Source organism: Alligator sinensis, unplaced genomic scaffold (assembly GCF_000455745.1).
Source record: "Alligator sinensis unplaced genomic scaffold, ASM45574v1 scaffold291_1, whole genome shotgun sequence".
Taxonomy (NCBI): Eukaryota; Metazoa; Chordata; order Crocodylia; family Alligatoridae; genus Alligator; species Alligator sinensis.
The window spans coordinates 600,843-609,918 of NW_005842391.1; positions in this window are offsets into that span (position 1 = coordinate 600,843).

Here is a 9,076-nt window from a genome sequence, read left to right on the forward strand (position 1 = left end):
GGACCCCAGATTCCCCCCAGACCCAGGAAGCACCAGTCGCTGAGCTGGGGGGGGCACCATGGGGGGGGGGTCTGTGCACTCCCTGGCAGACCCGGAAATGGACCAGAAGTGCTTCCTTCCGGGTCTGCTGCTGAGCATGCTGGGGTGCCCCCTGTGCACCTGTGGGATGCTCCATCCGCTCCAGCATCACAGCATTCACGAGCCACCTCCTACCTTGAGGTATGTAAAAAAAAAATTTAAGTTGTGTCTATGTCCAAATTGCCAAATCTTTCTGAATATCTCTGAATCGATTCAGAAGGTTCCAGTTTGATTAGGAGAGATTAAAGGGTCGCCTGATTTGATTTGGATTTGGAGATTTGGCCACCGAATTGGGCTGAATCTCCACCAAATCGAATCAGGAACTGAAGCTTCGCACAGCCCTAGCATGTAGTTGGAGGGTAGGTAGGGGGAGGCAAGTGGCAGGGGGGCAGGCACAGGCATGGGGGCAGGAAATGCAGGCAGGCAGAGTAAGGGGTAAGGAGTGAGGGGTCTGTCCTCTCACCAGTGCTTTCTCTGCTAGAGTAGTAGGGGACAAATTTAAGATGATCCTCTACTGATTAGATTCTATGCATTGTGTATATTACATGCATGCAAATGTAGCAGGTATCCATGCCCAAAAGCAATATTCAGTCTGGCCTGTGGCCTTGATAATCAGATCTAAGGGAGCTGTGCTTGCTGCTGCATCAAGGGTAGGGATGTCAAAAGTAGCTGCAAGCTAGAACTTGAAGCTCAGTTGCCTGCACAAATTAGATCAGGGACTACTCAAAGAGCCAGGAGTGTTCAACTACAATGGAGCTCTGGTAGAGTTATTTGTCCCCAGATACTTTCCTATGACTGTGTCACATTTTCTATTCTACAGAAATGCCAACTCAGGCAGGGAAAGTCCTACACTGGAGTGCATAATGCCAGCAAAATGAGGTACAGGGTATGGCATATCTAAAATGGAAGAATGAAAACAAAGCAGGTCAAATCCTTTTGTGCTTTACAGCTCAAGCCTCCTTGACCAGGTAAATCAGACCCATTTTGAACAGCACAACTGATGCTTTTTTGCTTGGAAAAGTACTTGTTTGCAGAAAGCCTACCATCTGAATGATTTAAACACTTACCCCACAGGTGTATATTGAATATGCTCAAAAATTTATAATTTGGATGACTGAAGGTTTGGAAAGCAATCAAGCTGAAAGTACTTATATCAGCAAGCAGCTGCCAGAAGTGATGAGGTATGTAATGAACTTAAATGTTTAGAATTTTTTAGCAGGTTTTTGACATATATTTAGAGACCTCTCCAGCAGCCTTCTTGCTTTCCTCAAGTTTGCATATGATCACAATCAAAACTAAGAAACCAGCCTTTTTTAATTAAAGTAACCTTGCCAGAGCTGGTAGGCCTTGTATATGCCTGGCTTTTCATATGTGTTCATCTTCTAAGGCTAGGTACAGACATTTGGAGAGATTAGATCGTGTTAAAAATGGCAACCGGGTCTAACTTAGTTTGCCTGGGTGTGGACCTTACATTTAGATCCCTAGTTAGCAACCTAAGTACAAAGTGTACAGAAGTTCAGGAAGGTTAGGAAGGAAGGGAGTTGGGGAGCTAAAAATAACCCCTGATCCCAGGTGGGGAAGAGATCACCCATTCTTCCAACCACCCCCCACGGAGCCGCCAGCCTCCCCTGTCCTGCCTTCCCCACCCCCCACCCTAGCTGACTTCAGTCAGGCTCCTGGGACTGGTGAACGCTGGTAAGCAGACCCTTGGAGCAGTTTGTGAGATATGGGGCAGTTCAGTGTTATCAGGGGGAGAGCTAAGGAAGTCTGAGGGGATTTGGTGGAGCCACCCCTCCCCGCCCCACAAACCTCTCCATGGATCCCACTAGCCCCTCTGATTCTGCCAAACCCTCTGGAACCCACTAGCTCCACCTACCCCTCCCCAACCCCGCCCCCACCACAAGTCCCCCAATCTTGTCAAACCATTAGAGAATCTGTTAGCTCCCCAATCCCCTCAATTCCCCCCAACAAACCCTGCTTCTCCCCCAAGCCCCTCTTCCCCAAGTCCCTCTGCTAGCCACCCTCATCCCAACTTACCTTCAATCACATGGTCATTTTTAACTTGATCAAACCTCTCCCTAACCTTCCTGAATTTCTGTACATACCCTACATCAATACATTTATGGATAGGTGCTTTTTAAAATAAACTGAATCAGTGTTCTGTGTTTGAAAACTTCATTGCTAGCAGCTGACAATTGGGACAAGCTGCCAAGGGAAGATGTGGAAGCTTCTTTACTTGTGGATTTCAAAAGAGTCTGGATAGGCATGGAGGTTTGGAGAGTATTGCAGTCTACATTTACACAGAAGAGTGGATTAGGTCACCCTGGATCTCTCTTCTAACCCTCTGATTTTAATTGCCCTGATCCTGAAATTACTTAAGCTTGTAACTTGACACAAATGAGTAGCCACACTGAGCTCAGTTGCACAATTTGGGTATAAGGGTTGCAGATACTGTGCCAGCTTGTATGACAAAGGTGGCTAAAGAAAATTTAGTAAGGAAATATTTCAGCTGCATTCACCTCATTAAATGAAATCCCTGAAGTCAATATAAAAATTCCTATGCACTTTGATAGGGTTTGGATTAGGCCTGAGGGTCCTACTGGGATTTAAAACACAACCACAATTAGGGCTGGACATTTATCTTGGCAAAAAGTGGGAAGAGGAATGGGTTTATCATAACAAAAAAAGACAAAAGTTAGCATTAGGTTAAATAAATAAAAGGAAAAGTAACCACTCACCATGTTGTTGTTAATATATTTCCTTTTCTCAAAGGGTTCAAGAGCTGCCATGAAGAGTTTACAAGCAGAGAAATAATGTAAAATGCCATAAACCCTGTAAATGTGCAAATGTTTACAGATGAGCCTAGGCTCGATAGAAGCAGCAAAAGTGTGAAAAAGGCCACAACCTTTTGTAAAATGTTCCCGTAAATCAAGAAAACCACACCCAGGACAAAACAAGCAACCTTACCACTAGTACTAACTGAATATGATAAGAACTATATCATCACACTTCAACAGCCACTGGGAAAAGGGTGAATAAACTCTCATGACCATGATATATTCACTTCTAGTAGTCTGGCAAAGCTGTTGTGAGGTAAAGAGGTCCTCTTGTGATAAACAGTTATACATGCCTAGAAATAGCTTCACTTACCAGCAGTTTTTACCTTTTTTTTCTGTTGAGTTGGTTTTGTGCTTGAGTCTTCTTTCCATCCTATGCCACAAAAGAAAATGCTGAAATGTAAAACACATGGTAGTGTATCCTGGGAACCTTCTCTATGCCAAAAGGTAAAGAGAAAACGGCCTGGAATTTGCTTGCAGTGCATATTTCCCTTAACCACATAGTATCCAAAAGCATGGCAGAACCAACCGTTTTCAGCTGCTTGAACATACCCTCAGTTCCCTGAAGACTTATCAATATATTTTTCTTGAAGGCTGAGATTGGAGGGGAAAAGTGGGGAAAGATTTTTATTTCTATTTTCAAATACTTGGGAAGTGCTTGTGCACTCTGGCAATAAAGGTGACATGCAAATAGAATACTCAAATATGCTCAAAATCTTAAAAACAGAATAAAGAGCCACCTTTCTGGAAAGGTACCCAACACAGGAATACTAGGGTATATGAAAAGGCCAACAGTCCCATAGGCTCATTAGGGTAGCATAAGCCTTGGAAGCAATTATTTCATCTTCTTGTTCCATCCATACTCTTTGAGGGACTGCCACTGTCCCTCACCACTGAGAAAAATTTCATCTCTGTCTTCAAGGACAACTATTATTTGTCATTACTGTGTGAAAGGAATACAGTTGCATCATCAGCACACCTCAACCAGTGCAATCAAGATTAGAAAGCCATTGACTTGTTCCTGCTGCTTTTAATTAAACAAAATTTATCAGCAGAAGGTTAACCAATAGCATAGACACTAGTAGGCTTGACACTATAGCAGCTCTGGCTTCTGATATTTCTAATATCAACTTCCACAGTAATAATATCTTTATCCCTGTAACCTTCTAAAATAAATTATTAAGCATGATTAGTTGAAAATATGAAGTGCTATCAATTTTAAGACATTAAAATAGCAAACTTACTAATTTCTTTGTCAGCATCAATTCATCACTTTCCTAAAATGTGTTATAATATTTCAGGATAAATAACAGAATAATGTAAGATTCACAGATCTCTCTTCCTAGATACATGTCCCTTCAGGCATCACCTGTTTCCTTCAGACTGAAACCATTTGTAACCATCCTGGTTTGTCCTATGGTAGTTCAGATTTCTTGACTTGTCCTAAATTTAATAAGAAGGACTCACATAATTTCTGATAATGTGATGCAAATCTTCCCGTGTTTTCCATTAGGCCTAGCCCAAAGCCCACTGGAATCAATAAAAAGGAAAAGAGTCCCACTTGATACTTTGGGCTTTGAATCAATCTAAAGAACTCTTACACAACCATGCACCATCTCCTAGATTGGGGTGGGAAAAATAGGACCCCTGGGCCATATCTGGCCTACCAGGGGATTCTATCCAGCCTGAAGTGGGTCCCTTGCCCCCACCCCCGGCCCAAGCACTGGGGGCAACCCAGGCCATGGTGCATGCAGGGGTCCCGCTGCCCCCAGGCTCACAGCAGGGTTGGGGGTGGGGGCTTGATGCCACTTCTTGGCAGCCCCCTCAGGGCAGGCTCCTTCCTGCTGCCACCACTAGTGTCTGCCATCACCAGACCTGGCCCGGATGTCTGGGTACCCCAACCCCAGCCCATCCAAATCACACCCACTGCCAGGGCTGCTAGACGGAACCGGCAAGCGGGCAAGGTGAGGTCTCGATGAAGACTGGCCCAGGACCACGGCGGGCTGCGTGTACTTGGCTGGGTGGATGGGATGGGGCAATGGGCAGGCAGGAGGAACATCCTGGAGCCAGACAGGCAGGGAGGGGCCAGGGCTGGGGCCGGGATCATAGGGTGGTGACAGCATGGGATTGGAGCCCAGGGAAGAGCAGGAATCCACTCCCTGTAGGTCCCTGCTTGCAGAACCAGTGCCCATCACAGGGACATGCAGGGAGGAGATCATGGCTCTGCCCCAGCTCCAGCCCTGCACTGTCACTGCCCCATCCACCCATCCCACTCCCAGATATTGCTCTCCACCTGCCTGTGGCCCCATCCCATACACCCAGCTGAGCATGCCCTGCCCATGGGGGTCCCAGCCAGTCTTCATGGAGACCCTACCTGCCCACTTCATCTAGCACCCCAGCAGTGAGTGTGGGGCAGACAGACCCAGGCCAGATAAGAGCAATCCCTCCCCCCCCTACCCACCCTGCTGCACCAGACCAGGTCAGCACCCCCCTGGCCTGCAACAGCTCACCAAAATCCCTAAAGCAGCCATCCAGCCAAAATAATTGCCCACCCCTGTCCTAGATGTCCTAGATGTATCATTATCCCATTAATGGGCTAAAGAAACATGTCCAGCTTGCTGCCTAATGAAACAAAAAAAATCATCGTAGAAATCAATTTAAATTAGCAGAGATTCATATCCTCCGGGCATACAGATTTTTTTTAGTTCATCTACATAAGCCACCAGTAAAAGAAAAAAATTACTGGTATCACTGAGTGACTGAAAATAAGATGAAAGGGTGATTTGATTAGCGCAGGAAATACAAATTCCATGTGGGGGGAATGTAAGTAAAAAAGCTAGGAAAAAATGACAGTTGAGAGGACTAAAATGAATCACCATCAGGACTTTGAGACTGAAAACAGACCTTCATAGCCTGAGTCTCCTCTCTTCTTGTCCTGAAATTATCCTAGTATAACTCCAGTAATTTCTGATTTATACCTATCCAAAGGAGATGAGAATCAGATGAATCTAACTCTGATCAAGCTTCAAAACTATCTCCTGCCAAATACAGGAAGACCCGGTTTAATGTTCTAAAACTAGACACTTCAACCCCTTACTTTTCATTGGGTGTTTTGGAGTTTGTTTCAGTTCCTAAAGAAAATACTTCAACAGAGTGTCTTGCTTATCACAGTGTAAAAGGGTCTCAGTGAACCTGTGGGCTGCATAAGGAGACATGGAAGTGCATTTTATTTTTGCCTCGATAGGATCCATCTCTATCAGCTGGTAGATAGGCTGGCACATTGACCAGGGAAGGTAAAATAAAGTTCTAAATAATAAATCAGTTCCTGCCCCTTTCCTCTGGGCTGGTTTTATTAACACAAAGAATAATTTAAAAACAAAGACAAGGCAATTCAGACCTCCTGGTAGCAGCCACCTTCAAGTAGCCTTGGAAGATAGGGCACCCAGTCTTCCCCATATCACAATCAACACTACAGGGACCTTCTTTTTGTTCGTAAACCCCCATTCCCAGATCAACCAAGCAAGAAAACTCAAGGATTCTGGATTTTCCTGTAATCCCTTATAGATATGATTTAAAGAGCACCTCTATACCTTGTCACATGTTCCATCCCAGCTCAAATACAGGTAGCGCTGCCTTCCAGTCTGCCTTCTCCTTTATGTTCAGCTTGTGTGTTACAGAACACAACACGAGCAACATGGTGGGATCCATTTTTTGCCTGAGCTCTGGGGTGATGTGGCTCAAGGTAAAATTGTGTTAAATAAGTTACATGTAATATTATGACAAAGTTAATATCACTATCATTTAGATCTGACTAAAACAGCTTTCTGAAACACTGGATGAAGGGTTAATGTGTCTTTGAAATGCACTCAATTTAAAGGTGTGGGTATCTTCTTCAGTCACCAACAAGTCTCCATTATTGTGGTAACACATATGCTAAGCTAGGTGAAGTCCGCTTAAACAACAAGGCTTTGCCCTTACCCAGAAGAGCTTAACCTAGGAGAAGACAAACAACAAAAGCCCAGGTAAATTCATTACTTTATTTTAGAAAGTAATTACATTGGTTTCCCTTTCTCTAGCTTAATAGTTGTTCAAGTTCTTTCTCGCATCAGGGTAGATAATCTGAGAGAATGTGAATGAGTCTGAACCTTGAAGACCAGCTCACAGATGAAGTGCCATGCATAATGGGCCCAAGGAGTATGTGTGAGGATGTTGTTGAAGTGGATTAACATGGTTGAGACTGGAGTGGATAAATATGGAAAGGCAGAGCTGTGAGGACTGTAAATTTTAGCCTGATGTAATAGAAAAGGGAAAGCCAATGGAAGATTCAAAGATGGAGTGAAAAGGTTAGAGCAATGGCCAGTGCACATAAGCTTGGAAGCAGTGTGTTGGGCTGGAATAGTAGCGGGCAGTATAGGGGTCAGGTTAGCCAGTGAAGAGGTGGTTGCAATAATCAAAACAGGAGATCATGGAGGCCAAAACTGAATAAAAGTGTTAGTTATGAGAGGAGAAAGCTAAGTGACTGAGGAAGGCAGCAAGATTTGGACTTTGTCTTTATGACTGAAGCACAGAAAGATAATATCAAGATTTGGAGCCTGAATGATAGCAAGAATAGAGGCATTATCATCAGTGTCAGCAAAAAGAGGATATGGGTAGATCTTGTGCATAAAGATAAGGAGGGTGATAGAGCTCCAGCTGAGCTCCGTGGAATTATTCATATGCTTAGTTACACATGTAACTACAGTTAAATGATTCAGTGGGCCAGGACTTATTGCCAAACACCAAAATAGGAGTAGCTTTGTTTTATATTGTTTTATAAGTTTCTTTTCAATGTGGAGCACTCTTAAAATCTGCAACAACCAGATCAGCTCCAATCTTTAAAGGTCTTACAGTAAATAAAATAAATGCATTTCTTTCTGTATTTTTGTATCTATTACATTACCATTATTAGCATTTTCCTGTAGCTGTCTGTTCAGTGAGCATAACCGTTATGGAGCTCTTCTATTTCTAAAGCTATGCTGATGTTATTTGGTTTATGAATCAACTTATCAAAAATGTTGAGGGGGGAGCTGGCCCAGCTTCGATTTCAATTAAATTTAAACAGTATCAAATGCTGAGCAAAGAAAGTTGAGACTAGTAGAGTTAGAATCTTTCTTCCCATAAAATGTTACTCAAAAATTTAGCACACATTTAGCCTTATCCCAGGGGTGGGCAAAATATAGCTCACAGGCCATATTCTATCCGGCCCACAGAGCCCCTAAAAAATTCAGAAAATTAGTATTTATCTGTTCTTGGTTCCTGTCAAAAATGACAGAAGCTGAGGCAGTAGGACCCAAGGGAAGCCTTGATGGGCTCCTGAAACAGCAGGGCCCTCCCAGCCCCGCCACTCTAGCCAGAAGCCCCAGCAAAGGCTTCTGGCCTGGGACCACGTGGCTCCTCTGGCATGGGAAACTCAGGTAAAAAGGGCGGGGGGGGAAGGGCAGAGGATGAGCTGCTGCTGAGTTCGGGGGAAAAGTGACCCCTCCCTCGCCCCATGGCTGGCACTCCCTGGTGCAGCTGCTCACAGCCCGCGTGGAGCTGTCCTGAGCAGGCACAGGCAGCCCCATGTGGGCTGCAAGAGGCTCCAGTGAGAGGGGCCAGCCACAGGGTGGGGGAGGGGCTGCTTTTCCCTGCACTCAGCACCAGCTTGTAACCCACCCCCACTGCCAGCCTGGGCCCTGTACTGGTTCCAGGCTCACACGTAAGGGCTGCGCCACAGCAGCAGCAGCTACTCAGCACAGAAGAAAGCAGCCCCCACCGCTTGCCGCGCCAGGCAGTGTTTGCTGCTGCTGCCCACCCAGAGCTTGTGCCATGGTAGGCTGCAGTGAGGCTGCCACTGCTGCCTCCGTGCTGCCAGCGTGGGAGCTCTGGGTGGGCAGCAGCAGCAAACACTGCCTGGCGTGGCAAGAGGGGGGGCCACAGCTGCTGCCGCTGTGACACAGCCCCAATGGGTGAGCCTGGAGCCGGTGCAGGGCCCAGGCTGGCAGCAGGGATGGCTTACAAGCTAGTGCTGAGCACGGGAAAAGTGGCCCCTCCCCCTCCCCATGGCCAGCACCCTGCACTGCAACCACTCACAGACAGCGGGGGGCTGCCTGTGCCTGCTCCGGACAGCCCCGCGTGGACTC